Genomic DNA, 23,945 nt, shown 5'->3' with positions numbered 1-23,945 from the left:
ACATACAGCTCAGTGGAAGCGTACTCGTATTAGGGAAAAAGTGAAATTGTGAGTGGTGGCGTGGACGTTTATTAATCATCTGTCGGCGGTTTAATTAATAATACAGTTTTAATTATATTCGAACAAAGTATAATCGATTAATTGTGAAACGATGACGAGAGCTCGTTTTAACTAAAAATTAATGAAGCATATTTTGAGAAACCAAACCTCCCTCGTTTTATTTTCGGCCAAAACCAATAATTAAAAGCGGTATAGGGATTTCAAACGCCACCAATATAGCTGTCTAAGTTTATGTACATAATGTGCCAGATATCGATAGTGCAGTATTGTGCGAGATGTCAAGATAGTATACAGGGTGTCCCTTTGAACGTCCGATGTACCTACTTCTGATTTCTGTATACAGCTCGTTGCAGAAGTGCTAATCAATAATTGTGACCCCTTTTGAACTTAGTTCTGAAGAAAAAAATGTAAACCAACTTACTTGGGGCCCTAAAATTACATTGAAATGCAAAATTATCGCAAGAATTCATGTGGAACCAGCAAAGTCAGATTAAATGATATGATCTGTGTAGTTCAAATTGAAAAAATGTCTCAAGTGCCAGGAGTTGAAGCAGATTTTTGAAGGGTTAAGAGAGGGTGTGTGCATCTGGAAATTTTGGTTTAGAGATCTTGTTGACAACCTGTTCAAAAAATATACATATTGAGAATAAAACCAATTTCGATTGCAGGTCATGTTTTGTGGGGGGGGGGGCAGGGCTATTGTTCGGCTATTATTAAAATTTTAAAGGAAAAATTTGAAGTTGAAAAAAAATTGGTTTCAAAGCAATTAGATTAGGGTAACTTTTGGTCAGGGTCGCGATATAATAAACGAATTCAAAAAAAAAAAAGACTCGTATGTGTGGCAATCCTTCCATGATTTCGAGAATCGGTTCAGTGATTCCAAAACAATTGTGAATCTTTCCATAAAAAATTCAAGTGAGATGGGTACTTGAAAGGATGTATTTCTTTCATACCAAGAATGTGACACCCTGTATATGTTTATATCTATTTCTATACGTATGGTAATGCAGTCGCAGTCGTGAGAAAAATCAAATTTCATGTTATCGTTGCTCGTGATACGAATAGAGCAGGAAAATTCCGACATTGTATTTCCTTTCTATAAGGAATTGCCGTGTGTTTGGAATACTTTTTCGCATATGTTCAGTCTAATGCAGTGATATGATTTTGTACATGGCATATTCGTATTTTCACGACGCCCGCGCCATCCATGGCATCGCATGGCTTAGAATTTCGTTGCCTTTGCGTGTTCAACAATCGAGAAAATGTGCAGTATGTTTGGCGTAATATCTGCATAAATTTAATTACAATGTAAGCCAACCAATTTGCATATGTTTGCTTTTAAAGGAGCTGTAGTGTATTTGAAATGTTGAAGTTTGCTTTGTTTTACTTCGCATCGGATGTATTACCTACACTACGTACGTATGTTTACTTGTATGTACTATCATATTGCTTCAATTTTATTCAACATCTATACCGTATTGTCTTTTAAATAAACGTGCATGTATCGATCTTCCTGGATGACGGATTATGTATAGTTTTGTTATGTGTTGGTGGTGGCCGCCTGGCCGGTGATGTATTTTCCATGTCGTATGTTTTTTGCTCTTATGTGGGAAATTATAGCAAATTACATACTAGTTCCCGACTTCTATAATTAATTTTTCGAATTAGAAGGTTTGAGGGATACCGAAAGCTCGAATCCAAAAAATTGATATTTTTTTTTAAATCGGTGCCCTAAAATGAGTATTTGTTATAAATCACATCTGAGCCCAATTTTTTAGGTGTTTTTTTTGGGGGGGGGTCGTTGCCTAAGGTACTGCACAGGCCACACTGCCCAAAAGTGACAAAAAACACTTTTTTTCGAAAATGATGACCCTATCCTACGGGTAGTTTAAGGATCTCTGGCTCAGGCTCAGCCACTAGGGGGCTCAAATTTTCCCATGCAGTCACCCTTTGAAAGTAAACTTCGCTTCACTAATTTTCGTCAAAATCTGGGAAATTTTTTTTTCGACCCGCTTTATGAATAGAAGGTAAACAATTAGATAAACATTCTAAATGAAGTTTGATAAAACTTGGTAATAATTTTCACTGATTCCATTCAGTATTTCCTTTGAGCAACATATTTGGTATTTTTCAACAAAGAGCAAATACCATCCGCGTAATCGTTGGAAAATTCAAATTATAGTCTCATTATACGCAAATTTACAACGATTATTTTCCGCAAAGTACCCTACGACGACGAAACTCAGCCAGCGAGAAAATTCACCCTTGATTTGGCAGCTTTTTTGGCGTGTAGAATTTCGAGAATAATTTCAACATATCTACAAAGATTACAGTTCGCGTGTTCGGATTAAAAGCGAAAAAGAATTAATTTCATGCAGTTATTTAAAGAACAACTAAATAAGCGGTAAATTATCAACTTTTACTGGTAGTACGCCTACAGTAGAACTTAGGCACGCGAACTTTCGCACGCTTTGAAAACAATATTCGAAACAAAATGTTCTACAAATCATCGTCGCTTTGAATCGTTCTTTTTGTGGTTCGTTCGTATAAATTTTCAAGTTAGTTCGTAGGTATATTTTGACTCGTACCTGTATGTAAAATTTTCGACATTTTAATGAATGTTTTCCTTTAACATGATGACAAAATTGAAAACCTGAGGTTATATGTGGTGTTTTTTTCGTATTTCAAATTGTGGTTCAACGTTCTTGATGAATTTTTCATCGTCGTCTTCGTGTGCTGCTGGTGGTTTTATGTATTATACGAGTGTAAAAATATCTACTCGTATCGCTTAAGGTGAAACTTATTCGAGAAAAGTGTTTTCTTTCGTTGATACATAATATACCTCGGATCGTTATAGCTACCTCAAGTAATTCAATGTACCGCCTAATAACGTTATTACGTCTCGTCATTTGATTTTGTCAAATTCACTCATCCAGTACATAATCAGCTTTAACGTTGTTTAGCTTACTAAGAAAAGGTATACGAGTCCGCGCCGCCCTCGAGTATTTATACGAATCGTCGTCGACCGTCGCGAGACTCGAGAAAACGACGAAGAGATTTCCCTTCGTTAAGAATCGAGGAAAAAGGCGGAATCGCGTGTTGAACTGCATTACTCTGTGTCTACATCGTTTACAGTTGATTTTTGGGGCTAGCGTGAGTGTTTTTTTATTTCTCGACGAACGACGAAGAAAGCTCTCTTCATTGATAGTCATATATACCCAGCTCGGTGTAGTTTACACTTTACTACATCTACTACTACCATCAAGCACCAAGCACCTAACGGTTCCATGAAAACACAAATTAAACGAGGTTCTCGTTTAGAAATTATACTTTAAAGCGTGTGTGCTCGCTGTGGGGTATGCGTATGTTATGGTCTAACCACAAAATGGAGGTCTCTCCTTATGGTGGCGGAAATGTTTAAGATGTTGGCCAGAGAAAGGGCTTAAATGGTGGGTTATAAAGGATTATAATCGTCGAAATTCGACTGGCTTGTATTTTACTTGGTTTAGACGTGTTTTTTTTTTTAGGTTTAGAATGGAAAATGAAGGGTTGCTTGTACGTTTACTCTCGTATGCAATAATATCGTAGTAAAAATTTGTTAGAAACGTGCAAAAAGTGTAAATTAGATGTAACCCTGTCATGAGATAAGAAAGCGAGAAAAAAGTTTCGGTTGTAAGCTGCGGTGCTCCTTGAGGCGGATTTTCTGTATGGATGATGTTGAGGCCTGCTACGAGGTGCTAAAGCTCATTTCTGGAGTTTTGTGGAATTTTTTAAAATCAGTGAGCTAAAAACAGCGGGAAAAAATCAAAATTCTATTCAATCGAGATGAAAAGCTGAAATTTAGTATTGCGAACTATTTGTCATTCCCTCCTCCCTCCTAATCGACTGGAAACGGGTTTTAGTGGTTTCGAACAGTTCTGGAGTTACGTTTTGAAACCGTCTTGAAACTTATTCAATTTTGAAATGATTTGAAACATGAGAGGCTAGACAGGTAGATCAGTGACCTTAAGAGGTCGGACAGACTGACAGACTATCACGAGTGGTCAGTCAGATGGGTCAATGACTTTGAAAGAACAGGCAGCCAGAAAATCTTGAGAAGCTAGACAGGTAGATCAGTGACTTTAAGAGTCCAGACACACGAGTCAATGGACCTTAAGATGCTAGACAGACAGACAGACAGACGGGTCAATGACCAATTGAAAGGTCAGATAGGCAGATAGATGATCTTGACTGGCAGACAGACACTCGGGCAACCTTAAGAGCGCAGACTGCCAGAAAGACGACCATGAGAGGCTAGACTGGTAGGACAGTGACCTTGAGAGACCAGTCAGATGAGTTAATGACCTTAAGAGTCTAGACAGGAATACAGATGACAGCCGTGAGAGGTCAGACAGGTATTTAGACAACCTCGAGAGGCCAGACAGACTGACAGACTACCACAAGAGGCTAAAAAGGGAAGGTCGGTGACCTTGAGAGGGAATTTTTCTAATCAAAAATAATTTTTTTCTCATCCCTGAATCAGAATAAAAAAATTTCAGGAACTTTCGCCCAATTGTTTTTTTTCTTCAGTACATATTTAGATTGACAACGACTTGATCGGATTTTTAAAAATGTCGTGAGTCGGAAAATTGATTCTTTGTAAAAAATAATCAGATCATGTATTACTTTAGTTCTTCAATTTTGATGAGCTTTTTGCTTTTTTCCTCTTCGTTTGAGTCTTAATTTGTTCTTCTGTTCAAAAAAAAATGTTACTCTGAAAAATATTGAAGCCAGAAAAATCAATCATTTTACTCGTAGAAAAAAAATATTGTTTTTTTTTACGAATTCTTCGAAGTTTTTTGGTCTCGTTTCAGAATAATCAACTTGAAAAATTGCTGGTATGTCTCACTCAAATTAGTAAGGTTTTATTACTGATTGATTGCAAGTTCAATAGGTAAATTTGTGAAATAGGTACACTTTAAAATTTTTTTCAAACTCATTTTTGAATTTCTAGGTGAGTAGGTTGGAAATTTCGTGGTTTCCTCGTAGTCGTAAAGACAGTTCTTCATTACGTCACTAATCGAAAGTTCTAACTTGAATCTTTGTATCGTGATAGTGTTCTGCCTTTGAGAAAAATCAAATCAGCGCAAAAAAATCTGAGCTTGAATTCTGAAAGAAATGAAAGAGCTATGGAAGCAGCTGAAAAAATTCTTTTATATTTGTGATTTTTTTGCCCATGGTGTACTTAACTTTTTAATAAAGAGCCGAAGAAATCTGATTTTTTTGTAAAAGAAACTTTCAACTGGCAATGAAATTGGCAAATTTAAAAAACCAAATGCTACCTTATCACCTTGAAGCACCTCTTGAGTTGGCATCTCTCTTGATGCGCCGTATATAAAGAGCCAATTTTACGATGTGTGGAGTAAATTTAAGCTTTCCAATTCATTTTGAACAAAATTTTTTATTTCCAAAAATCTGCTGAAGAATCCAGAAGTGCTCAAAGCGATTGGAAACATTGGTGTATACAATTTCATCTTTCTTGCGCCATTAAAATTGTGATTTTCCGCCTTTTTGTGCACAAATTGTATTTTTTTGAATTTCCAAAGATGAACTTAATTGCCTAAAATTTTGGCTGATGAAGTGAATTTGTCAACTCTTTTGATATAGGCGGGTATAGCTTTTGTTCAGTTTTTAAAAATGTTTACTGGTTGAAATACTTTCACTGGGATGCTAAAATGAGTTCGAAATAGTACAGAATGGCTTCTCTCTTTCTATTTAAATTTCATAATTTTAGCTACTTATCAACAATCGAAAAAGTCTAATATAGATCTTTCGCATCTTCCATCCCAACATCCTCCTCTCCCATATTTTATTTCCGAGATTATTTATGTAAATCAAATTCTGAGGAATAGTCGAGCTTTTTTCTGGTGAAAATCCGCCTAAAAATATGGGTACGTAATAACGAGCCTATAAATGCTTTGGTCGTACAATAAAAATGATAATCTTATACATATACCAAACAGAAATACATAATATTAGGCAAAAAAAGCTCGCAGATAAAATTCATGCACAATACTCGTCGTAAAAAACGTCGGCGAAATGCGCCAAGCTCTTTTACACCTCAGACATTTCTCGTTAACTGGAAAGTGGAAACGTTGATACATTAAGTATAACTCGACTGTCACGTTTTATTACATATATTCGCGGTTAAAAAAGCAAAAAAATTTTAATTTTCTCAGTTTCGTTACATTCAAAATATTACAATACCTTACGAATACAAAAGTAAACGCGACCATTTTGCATCGGCTATTGTTTCGCGAACATAGTGGTCGTAATCTGGGAACGAATCCTGCTCTCTGGGGAAAAGCTAAACGCGTTTTGTATAAAGAACCTCGCGTTGTACTAATTAACGCAGTACAAATTACATTTCACGAAATATCTCACATAAACGGGGCAGTGGTTGCCGCATAGGCTAGAATTACTCCGAAAGCTTTTGATTCATTTGGAACAAGGAACTTTGGAAATTTCTCCACTGCTGTGGCCGATGCACTTGTAGTACCATCGCTTGCTGCGGAAATGCGAGCGAAAAAAATCAATTCTCATTTAAATTTCATCAATTATTTCAGTACTCGAGGAAATAATGTATTTGGTAACTTTTTTTTTCTTCTTCTTTTAAAAAGAAAAAGTTTATATTTTAAATAATGCTTTTTCTTCTTCTCTCGAGTTTATTGCCGTTTAATTAAAATCAGTCTCGGGTCTCATCATTTCCTGCTCTCATTTTTGTACCGCACCTCGACGAAAAAAAAAACTAGTTTTCAGAACGTCACAATGAGTTTTATTTTAATCAAGTTTCGTCTCATCGTCTCTTCTCGCCCTATGCCATTGTAGTAAATACTTGAAAAGAATTTTATTCGTTTCGTTTGTTATTCGCAATAGCAAATCAAACCGCGTACCAACCACACCAACGTAAATATGGCGCCGAATTTATAAAATTCTTTTCAATCGCGCTTCAATTAACGAATAAAATTAGAGTTTTCGATGACAAGTTTTTGTTAGATTGAGTAAAAAAAAACACCCCTCTAACTAAATTATACAGTTTGTCGAATTTTTCACCGTATTAACTCCCCTTACTACATGATTTTCTCGTCTACATAAACGTAACGTAGTATAGAATATCGAATATAGGTATACCTAATTCTTTCGGTAAAGATTATGCTTTTTTTGTGCAACATTTTCTTTTCTTTTTTCTTTCAAAACGAAGAAAAAAAGCTTTCGCGAATACTTCTCGTCGCTCGTCGCTAATTCCCATCGAAAAGAGCAAACTCCCCTTCGTTTATGGATGTCCTACGCTGCTTACATGGTATTTTTCTTATTTTACCTTTTCCACTCTATTATTTGTTTATCTTATACCTGGAGTCGAGCAGTTTTCATGAGTAATAAATTTCTTCACCGGCGTAATATTTCTTTTGCCTTTCTATTTCGAGTGTTCCGCTGCACTGACAGTATTCCCTAGCGACCGATGTATTCGTAAAATTAATCATTTCTGGTTGCAAGACAAATAAAAACTATACGAATAGGGTATGATTTTTTGCGCGAAATTGCAACGTCGTCGTGTCGCCATGCAAAGTTTCAAGGGTGGTGTTGCATGGGTTATTTTAACAGGTAATCTTTTCGTTCGAAGGTAGTTTTTCTTTTTCTCGTGTCAGTGAACTGAATTGAAGAATGAGATGAAAGAAATGAAAGACGAGTGTGTGGAAATTGATTTGAAATGTTGGACTTTTGAGTGGGAAATTTATTTGGACTGAAAGTCGATTCAAGATTTAGAGTAAGGCGAAGAGATATTTTTTTTTTGGTTTTCATACTCGGCTTTTAGTGGAGATAAATCATGTATATTATTCCTGCAAACAAAATATTATGCTCGATGAAAAATTTTCCAGAATTTTATTATTCTCAATTTACTAAATCGATTCGTTTTGATTAAACTGAGATTTCTTGATCTCAAAACTTAAGGTTTCGTAATTCAAAGTTTAGGAGAGGATAGGTGTCGACGTTATAATGCCTTGAACTCTTTCAAAAATACGAAAATTTGCTCAATCAAAAAACATTTGATTCATGAGTTGAAATAAAATCCCTACTCCGATTTTGGGTATGAGAAACTTGCAGTAGATTGGATGTATTATTTTTGGTATAACTCCACTCTTCAAAGCTATTATCTTGGATGAGAAAATTATACCATGCAATTTTTAGCCCTTTCAATCAAAATAAGTAATGCTGATGAGCCCCCCTTGCAATTTTATAAAATTTGAAAGAATCGAAATATTGGGCAAAATTTTTCAAATTGGATAGTCTAGTTTCAACGCCTCAGTTCAGTCCCTATTTATTTAAACTCAACTCATATACCAATTTCAGCCACTCCGTCCCCACCTATGGACAGCATGCGGACCATAGTTGCTCTTATTTTATAAAATTAATACTCGTGAAAAAAAGGTCAGCGTTTTTTTGCTCCCATCCTAAAGTGGTTAGTTTTTATGGAAAAAATCTCGGAAAATTTTAGTAAAATTAAATCGTCCTGGAACCATCACTCCTTCCCTCCTTCCTTCCCACTCAACCACAGGTCTCAAAAAATAAGTATCATTTAAAAAATTGAAATGTTTACGTTTTAAAGTTGTGGTATATTTTTTATCATATATTAAGCACTGTTTAGTAGTTTCGATTCCCCCTTTCCCTGTGATAATGAAAAAGTAGGCTTCTGAAAATGATTGGATTGAAAAATTTTCAAAAAATTTCTATGGACTTTAATTTTTAATATTTTGTTGATTTTTTGTAACTTTGAAGGCCTCATTTAGAAGGACCAAAGACCTTGCAGGACCAATGAGAAGTTTTTCCTTAAAAAAGGGATCATTTAGAAAAATTACTCAATTACTAGTTACATGCAACGCAGAATTGAGAAAAATTTTGATCAGGTAACTGATTTTTTCCTCTCTTTTTTTTACAAAAAATGGGGGGGGGGTTTAGCATGACTTTTTATATTTGGAAAAAATCAGAAATATATAATTATTTTCTCAACTAAGGTAAGAATGGTGTGGGGGGGGGGTAAAATTCCAATGTTTCAAAATGAGGTGCACCCTTCAAGGTGAAAATGGCTTCAATGATCGAAATTTTTTCAAAATTTTTGGGCCCCGCACAATCAGTATTGAGTTGAATTAATTATTTCTGCAACAAAATGTTTGAAAATAAATGAAGTAAGTAGGTACTTTTTGCTTTTTCAAATTTTGAGACATCTCAAACCCCTCTCTGCTCTCACTTAATTCACCATGGGTCCTTAATTCCCTACTACATACCTCCAAATTATCCATTTCAATTTTTTAGTCTAAGAAGTTTGTCAAACTAGGCAAATTTTCGCTGTTTTTCAATGATGCTGGTGCTCATAAAATCTCATCAGATGAGTTGAATTATTCTCTGAGTTTTGCTTTTTATGTTTTCGCTGGTTTTTGAACCAAAGAAGTCAGTGCAATGCCATAATATCTAAATCACTAAAATAGTCATTTTTTTAAAATTTTCAGGGCATTCAATACCTTTCCCCTTGGTTAGTTTGTCTCAAAATCCATTCTGATGCCTCAAATATCATATGAAGTTCATTTTTTTTTTTTTTATCAAAAAAGTTTTTAAAATGAATTGATTTAGCTATTGAAGAAACGTGATGATAAAATCTGAACATTCAAAATTGAAGTCATCCTAACCTCTCTCCCTCCTCCCCACTCCCCTCGATCATAGTTTTATTTATCAGAACTAGCAAAAGTTTATGGATTTGATTATTGAAATTTGATGGTGATGACGTTTCAAAAAATTTGACCTCCCCCCCCCTCCTCTTCCTTTCACTTTATGTGCAATTGATGTTTGAAATTCTAGAAAATTGAAAAAATTGGATTTGTAAAACCAAGCAAGGCCAAAGAAAATCATTTTCTGAAAGATCGGACACCTTTGTAGTGTATGCAAAATTTACATTTTCTCAAAGGAGAAATTGCATACTTCCTTTTCGAAGGAGTAAAAAATTCCAATTTTTAGAACTTGATTCGTTACAAATTTTGCCTACGCTTGAAACGGGAAGACTTTTAGCATTTTTTAAGCATTCAATATTCGTAGCGCGCCTTCCATTTTTTTCGAAATAAGAAGCGGAATTTTTCCTCTTTGCTCTTACTTACAATTTTTATTCATCGAGTTCCCTTAATTTAATATTTTGGCCGAATTTTAAGAGCATGCTGTATCAGAGACGAGTAATCATCAGTCACCACGGTTGTAAACGTGGCCAAACACAACACCAGTAAATTGCGCGTACATCTCGCTGGTATTTTCGTTAGGTCATTTGTACGCGTGGTCACGAAGATTTGAGAAGAAATAAAGTTAAACGACACCGAATCGTCATTTCGATTATGTTTACACAAGGCGACGAGCGACGTGGCAGGGGCCAAATTTACATAATTTCACGTCACACTGCGGTTGAAAATTCTTACCAACGGTAGCACGTGTAGCACGCAAATTATCACCAAAATGATCAGTCGTTAAAAATTGTACACTATTGAATAAAACGTCCTTACGTCCTTGTTTCGTTTCACGTCACTAATAAGGTACTGGGACGTATCCGAAAAGCCTATTTACCAAAAAATTACACCAAAGAAGTTATGTTTTTACGCGTAGTATTACTTTCTAAATACGGTTATGACGATGATTGATGCTATTTCGGTGCGTCGAGGTCATTTTCCTTTTTATCGCTAACCATATTCGAGTTTATACCCCTTATTCATAAGGTCGTTTTATGCGTTTTTTTTACGTATACGTACTACGTAGGTACCTACTCCTTTTTTTTCCTGAAAAAAAGAACGTCAATTCGACAGATTGGTGCTTTCATTCAATGTCATTCATTCGGTTTACTGACCTCTATCAGAGCGGGGTTCAGAAGCATTTAGTAAATTGTTACGAAACACGTGACGTTGTTACATAGTTACATGTTCGCGTACAAATGCAATGGATTACGTTCGAAAACAGATTTTTTTACCCTCTTCGATACGACCAGCATATGTTTGAGATGACATATTCTCACAACACAGATGCGTGTCGTTTTTTAACGTGATGCGCTATATCATGTATTCGATGTATTCTGTAGGACAAAATATGTACACATAATAGGTTTAGGTATAGACTATGCAATGTCATATACCGATCGATGTCAGTTCTCAAAAAGGTTTATACGACGAATAATATTTTGAATGAATCGTAAATAATGTTTTTCTAATGAAACAACGTCGCATCGCTCGCTCCCAGCGCTAAACCGAGTGAAAAAAGTTTTTACTATCGCGAAAGCAACTTTTTTTTTCCCGCGGTTATGGCATTTACGTGCAAAGGATGCAGCATGGAAGTTTTGATGGATACATTTATTAACCTTTTTTCGTTATTAAATTTACACAAGTGGCGCGTAAATGTTTAATTTAGTTTTTCACCAATGTCGACAGCGTTTTAGTTATAAAACCCGAAGGATTTATTATTGATGAGCGAATTTTCAACTTTTTATTGTCCTTTTGTGCGCGAAAATATAAAATTCAAAACGTGAGTAGGCTGCATTTAGGTCATGAATAATATCGAGTGCATTAAAAAAAGAAAGTACTTCGCGTGGAAATAAAAAGCTAAAATGTTTTTTCGAAGGTATTTTCGCTGAATATGGTTTTCATAAACGAAACACTCGCGAGTGTCGATGTAAATAAATGCGAGATATGAAAGATGGCTCGTGTGAAAGGATTCGAAAAAAAATTGTTTGATTTCGAGCCTTTTTAATTAGTCTTTAAAATATCGCGATAATAAAATGTTTGAAATTGGATGAAAACGTATGAGCTCTTTTTGCTTTAACGAGAGAGGCATTTCAACCAGCAGGCTTTTCTTTAGATTAGAATTTGGAAAATTGAAAAAGCTTTCAAAAATGTACCTCCTGGCCAAATTTATTAGAATCTGGAAAATTGAAAAAATTTTCAAAAATGTACCTCCTGGCCAAATTTTAGGAACTAAATTTGATTTTTGGCAAATTTTAAAAATTTCAAATTTGGCTTATTTTTTTGAAAAAATTCAAAATTTGATCAGATAGATGTAGAAAGTTGAAATTTTTTTTGTTCTTGTTTTGACTTGTCAAAGCGATTGGCAGTGGTTTCGATCAGTCGTTCCGGAGCTTCGAGCGGAATTTTTAATTTTCCAGTTTTAGTCAAGTTGCTATTTAAAAAGATCAAAACGAAATTCTACACTTATGAGGTTGGATTTAATGTCTATATGATCTTTTCCATCGATTTTGGCACCAATTTCTGAAAAAAATTTCTGCTGGACCAAATTCAAAATTTTCTCCAATGATTAATCATTTTAAAAAAATGAAAAATTTCTCGTTTAAGAACTCGTCAACGCGAAAAAGTGAAATTTCGTTAATTTCCCATTTTCTACTTCCACAATCGATTGGTGGTAGTTTCCAGCCGTTCTGGAGCCTCCAACGGATTTTTGGATTTTTTAGATTTTGAAAAATTTCCATAAAAAGGGATGAAAATGAAATTCATCACCGATGAACTTGAACTTATTGTCTTTGTGACCCTTTCAACCCACTTCAACTCTCATTTGCAAAAATCACTTCAAAATTCGCTGTCGGCTCCAGAATGGCTCAAAAGAAACACACACGGATGTAAGAAGTCAAAAATGAGGAGCAAATCAAATTTCAGATTTCTTGCCTATGCTTTTGTGTAAGACATCTTTCATTCGTTTTCAGATGAAAAAATTGCTGGAGAAAATTTTCGATTTGAATCTGTTGGTACAAAAAATTTTCAAAAGTGCCCAATTGATCTAAAGCGTGTCAAAAAGATGGTAGATTCGAGTTTATGGGCATTGATTTCCATTTTGTCGCTTCTCATAGCAATTCCAAAACTGAGAAATCCTAAAATTCACTGAAGGCTTCAGAACAGCTTAAAACTACCATCAATTAATTTGGAAGGTCTAAAATAGGGTATGAACCAAATTTCAGCTTTCTACCTCAATTTGATCAAATTTTGAGTTTTTCGTTAAAAATTGGTACTCAAGTATCTGAACTTTCAAAAATTCATTAAAAATTCGACAGCAAAATTTATCACTAAAATTTGGCCTGTTGGGGGGGGGGGTTGTTTTTTTCATGTTTGGTCCAAAAAATTTCTGATCATTTTGATACTCCTCTTGTACGAGTACGACAAAACTGAAAAGTGACTTCTCTCCCGTACTTCTCTTCCCGAAGTTAATTTGTTTTGATGGAAGATCTACAAAAAAGTCCAGTTTTTCTTCTCAAAGAAACAATAAAATCCGTCTAACAAAAAACAACCACGTTCAAAAAAATTGAGCTGTACGTTTCGATGAATTTGAATGAATGTCAAAATTGGCGATTTTTTACGAGCAATACAGCTTTGCCTACCTAAACTCACGGTGTACGCGTATCGTAAATCAAATTTCGCTTAAAATGAATACACAAAATGTCTGTTCAATCTGGCAACGTTGCTGTAGCATATGTCATTTTGAACGTAGCTTCAGTTATTTACGACACCTAATATTAAGATATTACGAGTACACCTGATACACCGAAATTCTTTTTTTTTCAATTATAAAAGAAAAGGAATCTGTAGTTTCACGTAAAAGTACTACTTTTTCGTAGGTATAAGTACGTAATATCGACGTTGCGTTGAACCGAATGATATATTGAATGTTTTTTCCAGGCTTGTGCGATTTAAAATTTTCAAAATACCTATTCGCGAACGTGTAAACGTCAAAAACTATACGAGTTATGGGAACGAGCGAGATAATTATTTTTATGTACGAATAGCAGAAGTGTTTCGTTAGAAAGGTATAGAATTTCAACGATGAAATGTACTTTAGATTTTTTTGACGTTTTGTACGCATCACGCGCTTTCTTTTTCGTGGCAGAAAATTCGCCGAGTATCCTCGCGAAAGTCAATCAATTGTCGAAATATCGTAGGTTTTGGCGAAATTTGACTCCATAGCTACCTACCTACCTGTTCCAAAACACGATACCCTGCAAAAACAGCATTGCTGAGCTAGAAACTTGCTCTCGTGACTTAATCAAATGCGAAAAACCTCGAATTAAAAGTCCCACCATGTAATACATACCCTGGCCAGCTGAAGATTGCGAATCCAATTCATCTCTAATTAATCAATTTGTACATGCCCATTGTTTTAGTCGGATCACCCGCCGCATTAACAATGGATGAATGGGCTGTGTTCTTCTCGGTATGGAAATCTGCTCCAAGGTTTATTTGCTGAAGATATCCTCTCGTCATTCTGTGAAATTGATTAGTTACAGTTTGATTTGAATGTACTCGTACATGTGCGCGAATCGAGATAATAGCGAGTTTGTTGTTTAGAATTGAAACGAGTTCGATTACGGATAAGTTTTACCAATTATTAAGGTTGATTCTGTATACTTTGGTTGGGCAAGTCTCGTGTATGGTACTTTGTATCCGTAGGTCATCCGGATAAGAAATTTGTTGTAAAAATTAGTCATCAAGAATGCCGGATTATTACTCATTGCGGTTTTAATTGATGGTTTCATGTTGCAATGATGATTTTGAGAGAGTGACTTTCATTCATATCCCAAATTCCAAATAAAAGATGAAATGAGATGATCGAAATATAAAATAAAATAACTTTATTTTTGCAAAAATTGAAAAATAATTATTCGAAGGGATTAATTTTTAGCAGCTTAGATAATAACGAGGGATTCGATTAGGTCTAAATATCAGTTAGAGAATTATGTAGGGCAGGGAGGAGGGGAGAAACGAGCTTCTTTTCATTGTTTTGGTAACAAAAATGGCGTTTTTTAAACCCATAAAGTCAATAATTTGGATGGATTTCAATTAAATTAACCCTTCGGTAATTATATTAAAACCTGGTGTTTTATTGTTTCAAAAAAAAAAAAAAAAAAAGGAAAGCTATTAGCGCGCGTACAATGCACATTTTGAGACCCTTCGCTTCTTTCGACTTCAACGCGACAGCCTATCTAATTCTGGACGCGGGAAGCTTTTCGGTGTAGGAAAAAAGCCTATACAGAACGTCGAAACGTTTAAAAAAACATAAAGTTCGTAGAGAAGATGTTCTAAAATTATACACTCGACGTTTATATTAGAATTGTTTAGTTGGGTAAACAATAGTTTAACTTGTTTTAATAAGTACCTACTGTATGGTTTTAAACTCTTGTAGAAATTGAAGTACGTACTTGATACAAGTATCACTGTCGTGTATACATACGTATAAGGTAGGTAAAATGTAAAGATGTACTGTGATGGAATGGAAGGTGTAAATCATTTTTTAACCGGTGTGTTTTAAGAGAGATATTAAATTATATGCGGGAAGTTTCAAGGTTCTACACTGTGGAAATTTTAAATAGAAGGTATGAAATGGGCACGATTGATTTGACGCCGGCGCAAAGAAGTTCGTTTACATTTATGGCGAATTTAATGATAATGAAAGATGATGACGCGACTTGCGGCATAATCAGAAGAAATGTTATGGGGGTAAATTTCCATCTATGGAGATGAATTTGACTTGCGATATTATTTATTGACTAATGAAAATGGCGATATTTTAAAATTTTATCGCATGAGAAAATATTTTATTTCGAAAAAAAATTTAAAAACCGAAAAAAATATAAAAAAATTGAAGAAAATTTTTTTAAAAGTGGAAAAGAAATATTTTTTAGTCTAAAAAAAACTGAAAAAAGATTTGAAAAAATTACTATTGTATTATTTATTTTATACGAATCTCTGAAAAGTTCATTTGAATTTTGCCAAAAAATATCCATACGAATAATTTTGGCATATTTTGGTAAAAATTACCATTTTTGGCATCTGTTGGCCAAACATGCCATTTTCTGCAATATTTTGGCAAAAAATAACTTTTTGTGACATTTTGACAGAAATTACCATTTTAATACATTTTTGATAAAAAAAATTTACTTTTCTTGGCAGCAAGTCTTATTTTGACATAGGTAGGTAAGTACATATTTTGGAAAAAGTGATAATTTTTGGCATAATCATTTTTTTGTGTATTTTGGCAAGAAGTCGTTTTTTGTTGCATTTATTAGCATATTTTGGGAAGGTGATAATTTTGAGCATGATTGTGTCATAAGAAGTATAGGTACCTATGTATAATTTTTGATACATATCTATATTTTGCTACAAGTGACCATTTTTGTTGCATTTTTGGCAAAAATTAGCCATTTTAACTTTGTTTCACGAAAAAGACTGATTGACATGATGGACTATTTTTGACATAGTTTGCTGAAAAAGAAGGCCATTATTGTTTATTTGGGCAAAAATTACCATTTCAACACATTTTGACAAAAAAGACAATTTTTTGTGGCAAAAAAAGATTATTTTTGACGTACACATAATATTTTGGGAAATTGACTATTTTTGGTTTCTTTTCACAACATGGGCCATTTTTTGTACTTTTTGGCAAGAATGTCTATTTTTGTTGCATTGTGGCAAAAATGAATATTTCACATAATTGTACAAACCACAGCAAATTTTGGTTACAACTTCTAGGGAAAACCCTATTTGTCGGTACATTGAAGGTAATGAAATTGTTGACACCTATGCAAAATCAGCCATTAACCCCCCCCCCACACCCTTCACCTTTTTCACCCCTGACGATATAAAATCATTCTTTACACAAAATACTCACTCAAAATGGCAAAATTTCTGGTCATCACAGACATCAAACAAACTCTTTCAACACAAAAAAACAATCTACCCCTGGAAGAACCTTGATCACTTAAACGGAAGAGAAGAAATAACTATAACCCGCCTAAGAATAGGTCACTCTAAAATCACACACCTCTACCAAAAAATTCCAAAACCCCCCTGTCAATTCTGTGATAATGAACCAACATCCATTCAACATTTATTATTCACCTGTCCTAAATTACAGCAAACAAGACTATCTCTCCAAATAGACTCAAATTCAATGACTATCCCAGAAACCCCCTTCTGAAATCCAAAAATTCATAACCCTACTAAAAAAAATCAACCTAATAAATCAAATCTAAACCCCTCTCTACACGGGTGTAATAATCTTGCAATTATAAACACCAAAAAAAAAAAAAATTTTAGCAAAAGTGATGTAATATTGGGCATATTGTTGCATAAAATATCATTTTTGACAATTGTGGTAAAAATGTCTATTTTCGTTTCATTTTGGTAAAAATGAACATTTTAAAACATTTTCACAAAGAAAGGCCAATTTTGGAACAATCCGTGTTTCTTTGAGGGGGGGGGGGTTCTGTTTTTGGCACAAGTTGGCAAAAAATTACTTTGTTGCATTTTGACAAAAAATGAGCATTTCGAACACATTTTGACAAAAGAAACAGGTTTTGGCGCATTTTGCCAAACAATTCCATTTTTGATTTTGTGAAAAATTACTTTTTTGACACATTTTAATCAAAATACCATCTCGTGTAAATTTTGGGCAAAATATTGTCCTTCGTCACATTTTCCTTCTGAAGTGAGAATCCAAGCTCAAAAAAATAATAAGAATTTTTTAAAAACATTTTTTGAGAGAAGCCATTTCTGGCCTTTTTTTCTGCTAAAATGACAATTTTTGGTTTAAGGTTGATGTAATATGTAGAATGATCATTGTCGAGATATTTTATTGAGAAATACTATTTTTGACCTACTTTGACAAAAAAAACTAAAACCATTTTGGTTGATATCAAAATTTCCATTTCGAAATAAATTTTGACAATAAAGACCAATGTTGATTCATTTTGCCAAAAATGTCAATTTCTGGCACATTTTGTCATAACTTGCCTACTTATCTTTGACGCTTTGGAGAAAAAAAAGTACTTCTTTGCACATGACAAAATGTGGCTGTTTTTGGAGAAAAGTGAAAATTGAAAACCACCATTTTCTTACCCATGTTTGGTATATTTTGATGAAAAATTCTCAATTTTGACAAATTTTTGTATAAGCATCCATTTTTAATCAAGAAATTACCATTTCTGGTGCATAATTACTATTTTTGTTTGAAATGAAAATGAAAATGACCACTTTCCATTTAAAATGTGTTACCTAACTGATAATTTAATAATATGAAGTTAAAATGTAAAAAAAACAGAGCATTCTGATGTTCAAAAAACAACCAATTGACAGTGTGATATTTTTATATCTTTTGATGTCTCTCTCTCTCTCTCCATATCTCTCAAAAAAAGATTTTCAATGTTTTTGTGAGGGTCATATCAATGTGCGAGTAGCCTACATTCATGTAGGAGCTATAGGGACAAGCATTAGATCTAAAATACACTATGTAGGTATGATATTTGCGGTATGCGAATATGATGCAGCCATATTTGGTATGGCAATTCGTGCATAACTGCATATCGTCTATAGGTAGGGTCGACTGTCGAGATTTAGCGCGAAAATTTTAATACGTACCTGCGAGAAATTTACAACTGATAAGGAAGTATGTGTAGTTTGTAGTTCTGTACATTTTGTATGCATGTGTAGCGTGTGCCTTGCCTACTCGAATGTTGGAGTAAATCCGTACGTTAGTTCGTACGATTTATTATACGTAATAAATATAAATCTAGTAGTATTATTCGCGCTAAATCCTACAGGATTGAGAAGGTTTTAACGTCTGCGGTATCGAGGACGATCTCGGGCGATACACAAGACTTACAGAGAGCAACGTGAACGCACTCGGAGCGAAAAATATGATAATATTCTTATCAATTATGTAAAACATTCGCGCTGCAACTTTATGGTAGTAGTAACAGTAGCGGCGCAGCACAACAGTGTTGGAAAAGGCCTGCTATACTATGCTGGTGTACGAGAACGAGTATCTCGACGAATACATACCGCAGACGAATTTAATTTAGTCGCTATATTTAATATTCAACTGGGTCATTTACGTGTTATGATAACCGCTAAGTTGCTTATATTTTGGTTTCATGGTGCGCCTTACGCGTTAAAACTTTCGCAAGTTATCTGAAAAGTTGATTTGATAGTGCAGCAGGCGCTTCGCTCGCATACCTACTCTCGCCGCGCATGCATCAATTTTTAACCTTAATTATGAAATATGGCCGCGTTGTTACTCGAATGCGTTATTATCTGCCTAATGCAGATTTACCCAAAAGCTTGTTTTACGACGAGCTTTCCTTTTCCTCTTTCCCTTCGCTTCTTCGTGCGAATTTTTGTAAGCATGTATAAGAAAATTGGCTGACTTGAGTCGTTGTCGCGTACGAATAAGAACCTATGTACCTTTAAATATTAAGGAAGTCTAGACTCTTGAGAGAAACACGTCGTTCTTCGTGTCTTGAGTTGACATTAATTTCGCGTCGTCGTAGGTATTTGTTTAAGTATACATATATAGACGCTCACAAAGGCTTTAATTTCGTTAAGTGTTGAAATTTGTAAACGCCCTAAAGCATTAGAACGAGTTATATTAACGTGTGTGCCACGACAGCTGTAAAATGATTAGTTTTCAATGCATTGTTCTCTTTCAATTTCGATAATATTATTATGCTTTGTGCAGTCAGCGAGCTAGTCGCCGGTGGCATTTCAACGTTTTTGTTTTCTTTGAAAATACTTACGATACCGTAAAGACAATTCTTTTATAATGTGGTGGGATGAAGATAAGCAGGTTTCAGATCACGGAAAAATACCAGATATAATTTTTTTGCATTCCAATAATTGGTAGTCTGGAATCCCAGCAGCAAAAAATATTCATTCGTCGAACTTTTTTTGAGGACAAAGAAGTCACTCAGCAAAACGTGAGTACTGGATCCTCCTCCTACTCGTATGGGAGGGGGGAGAAAACCCGTTGTTTTCTGACTTGAATGGAAGGGCAAAATATTTGTCCGCAGATGGAATTAGCTTACCATCTCCTGATGTCGAAAATATGACAATTTTTTCCCCGGACCTTGGACAACTGGAATAGGGGGGGGGGGTCGGAAAGCCATATTTTTGCATTTTTGATCCTTTAAAAAAATTGTTGCGACGTGGTTCACTAAAACTCTGCAGAACATTGGCAAAATTGCCTAAAAAATTTCTTAAAAATCAATCCTGAAAATAATTTTTTTTTCAAGTTGGAAATCTTAAATTTAAAAAAAATTCCGAAATCTACAATTTTTGCAAAAATTACTCAAATTATTCTCTACTTTCTTGAGTCCACCCCCGAAATTTTCTGTCACTGAAGTTGATTACAACGCCTTCTGGAGTGATTTGAAATTGCTGGAGAAGAAATCAACTTTTGCTGGAGCCTCCAGATTAGGCTCAAAAATGATCGTAATCGATTCAAGGGGTCAGGGGTCAACTTTATAGAGGTAGAAGAAATTTTTAGTATAATTTGTTGCAAAATTGACGATTTTGGAACTTTTTTAAAATTGAAGATTTTCCACCTCTAAAAAAAAATACATTTTTCAAACTGTCACCCGGGCTTTGGGATTCACCTGCCCCGAGTCGATTGGGAAGATTAAACTTGTGACAGGATTAAAGTTTAGCTACCAAAATTGATCAAGTACAACATCTTCTGGAGGTGTTTGAAATTGCTTGCGGGAAGTCAACTTTTTCTGGAGGCTCCTGATCGGCTCAGAAATGGTACCGCAATCTGACGCCCGATTCTGGTCAGATGTGCCTGTACAGACGTGAGTCTTCTAACCAAAATTTGATCTGGTCTGATCTGATCTAATCATCCCGATCAGGTTTTCAGCTTATTGACTACTTATCGGTCTAGCCTCCCAAAATCGTCTGTCTGCTTTTCTTGCCTCTCAAGATTGTCTGCGTGCCTGTCTGGCTTCCCAAGGTCGTCTGCCTTCTTGTCTAGCCTCTTAAGGTCATTGACCCATAAGTGTGGCTTCCCAAGGACATCTGCCAGTCAGCCTGTCTGGTTACTTACAGTCATTGACCCGTGAATATGGCTTCCCAAGGGACCCAAGGCGATATGTCTGTCTATCTGGCCTTTCGAGGTTGCTGCGTGTCTGTCTGGCTTCCCATGATCGTCTGTCTGCCGGGTCTATCAAGGTCACTGACCTGTTTGTGAGACTCCGTGAAGTTGCAAATGAAAAAAATTGTACAATCACTTACCTATATTATTAAAAATGTGTAAATCAGAGCAAAAATTGTCACAAAAGATTTTGGGGAATAAAACTAAAAATTGTGAAAATAATTGAAAATTACGAGAAAATCTAAACCAGCATTTTTCGTTCTTCAATTCTACAAAATACGTACGACTATATTATGTAACTTTATACTGATAACGAGTAGTTGTTAGGTACCTGTATTTTGGAGTCTTGAATTTAATAAATTATTTAAAATCATTCATGTACGATTATCCGACATTAATTTTGAAAAATCAGAGTCAACTCCTTCTATGGAATAAAGCATAAAATAGAATGTCATTTTTCGCTCTGTAATCCGCTGCATTTATCACTTTCCAGCATTTTGCCACGCATTTGTTGCCACCAGTGTTGACATAGGTCGTCACATGATTAGAATGCCCATTTTGTCTTACATTGTCTCGTATGAAACGGTCGTTATTCAATTTTGGTTTCCATCCAAAATTATTACATTTTAATCTGTCTGCTCAACTGGCCGAATAATTTAAACATTGTTGGTTTAATTTCAAGGAAGATTTTTCTGTCTAGCGTTCTTTCCTCAATAGCATAGCTTCTTCTTATCTGCAAATATTTTATGAATATTTTTTTGTTATTTGTTACAGATTACGTAATGATGTTAATTGAAAACATTACCTGCCTTCTGGAAGCGATTAATTCAAAACGTAAGTTTAAACGTTTATTATTTAAAGTACCTACTTTAACGATACGAGTATTCTAAACTTACTTCCCAAGTTTAGTACAAAATAGGTAACATCTTTTTCTGATAAAGTTCATTGGGTGATCGTTAAGTTGCACTTAGAGCTGTTTTGGAAATAATGAAGGTAAAATTCTTCTGTTGGGTTATAAGGAAAAAAAAGCAAAAAAAAAAGTTTTATAATCAGTATACAGGGGGCATAGGTTTAATGATAAAAGTTGGAAATTTCTTCGTAAGAAAAAGTTAAAAAACGTGTCTCTACATTTTCCGGTTAGTGGCAGCAGCGTATAGCACGCTTAGTAAAAATTGATAAAAAACACGAAATGCAATTTCCTTATTTTAGCGTGTTTGCATTTTCGTTAGATCGTCGAGGCAAGTGAAGGCGACTTTTTTCAGCGTGTTGAAATTTTTACACTGTGCTGAAAAGGAGAAAAATATTTAAAGCACTCGATAATATTGTAAAGAAAATACTGGATACGTGTTCGAAATATGCGATAAAGTTAGAATTTTATGCTGGAATCGTTTCAAGTTCTGAAAAAAAAAAAAGGTAAATCGTGTTGGTTAGCTCCATATTGATAAATTTTTCAAGAACGTACGTGAATACGTTTGTGGGCAGTGTGTTGTTCTTTTTTGACGAAGGTTTTCTTGGCTGTTTGTATTCGGTGGGGAATCGTGGGAGGGTTTGTTGTGAAAATGTTCTCGTTTTTGTGATACAGATTAATTAATTGTTTATATTCGCGTGTGGTTTTTGAAAAACGAATTATTTGGTGAAGTTTTTCTTTTCTATGCCAGGTCTTCGAGTGGCCTCTAGTGACGTATTATTTGGAGAGGTTAACGAGTTCAAGCATCTCCCTTGCTCCCGCATTATTCTTTATTGTTTCTAAAAATAAAAACGTTGATTAGGTATATACGAGAAAAATTAGTGAAAAATTGAAAAAAAATGTTAGTCGTATGTTTGAGGCTTGATACCAGAGTTCGATATCATCTGATAATATTCTAAATGAGTTTGCTGTTTTCTGGTCAAATATGTGATTTGAAGATTTGATCAATTGAAATTTTATCGTGATTGTAAAGTCATAATTTTACTCAAGTTACGAATTTCATGATAACTAATTTGGTAACGAATTTCATCAACAAATTTTTGAAAGTGAGTAAGAAGAGATACCTATAGAGCGAGAGAGTAGGTAAAGAGGTTGTCTAGTACATAATAAAAATGCACCGGAAAGTATAGGAGCTTAGTTCATAAAGTGGAGATCAACGCGGAAAAATATACTTACTCTATCTGCGAAACGTATAAGGCGTAAAATTATTACCGCAAATTTACAGACACCAGGAGCATTTTGAATGAGCAAAGAAAAGGCTCGCCTTGGTGCACGAATAGCGGCATTAAAATAAACGCTATGCCAGCGTATATATCATTTTAATGAACGCATCTGTTCCATGAATGCAAATGGTTGTACTTTTATAGGGTACTTGGGCATTTTCTTCGGGTTTCATATCGTTCAGTCGAGCGTTCCGTTCGTTGATTCGTTAATAAATTTTTCTTCTCGATTTGACCGAGTAACGAGTAATTTCACATTTGCTCGGTCGCGTCGTCGGTCGAATGTCGAAACCAACCTAATGATTGTAAAATGTTCGCGATATGATATCTTTCTTTTCGAAGAAATTTCGCGATATTTGACACGAGTTACGACCGGAAGCCGAAGGGTGTTAAGTTTACCTTTCGAAACGATGTACGTGTAATGAGAACGAGTCGAAGAAATTATACTTACTTGAAAAAAAAAAGGAGTCGAGTATCGCATTTCTTTGATTACCTACCTCGATGTCTTATAGGTATACATATGTGTAGAAAAGAATGTGCATCGTAAGGTATATTGTTTCATGGGTACTCAGACCGGTTAAACATTGTAAAAAAAAATGAATGTACGTATGAAAAGATCGATTCTTTTAATCGAAGTATCAAGTTTTTTAATTATGAATTTTTTGAGTCCAAATTGAAAAAACATTACGTATCTAGCTCAGAAAGCTGTAAAATTCACC

At 34.7% G+C, this 23,945-nt stretch overlaps 1 protein-coding gene across 5 annotated transcripts in view; it reads left to right on the top strand.

The window, feature by feature from the left end:
• tinc (tincar) overlaps window positions 1-23,945 on the top strand; it is a 183,138-nt gene that overhangs the window by 75,834 nt on the left and 83,359 nt on the right. For all 5 annotated transcript variants that reach the window (XM_065350871.1, XM_065350866.1, XM_065350868.1 and 2 more), the window contains one exon: window positions 21,814-21,873. The gene's annotated coding sequence lies outside the window, so the exon portion shown is untranslated. The remainder of the gene's footprint in view (window positions 1-21,813; window positions 21,874-23,945) is intronic.

The sequence above is a fragment of the Planococcus citri genome, chromosome 2 (genome assembly GCF_950023065.1).
Source record: "Planococcus citri chromosome 2, ihPlaCitr1.1, whole genome shotgun sequence".
Taxonomy (NCBI): domain Eukaryota; kingdom Metazoa; phylum Arthropoda; class Insecta; order Hemiptera; family Pseudococcidae; genus Planococcus; species Planococcus citri.
Note: the sequence above shows the minus strand (reverse complement) of the source record. Positions and strands in the feature narration are given on the sequence as shown.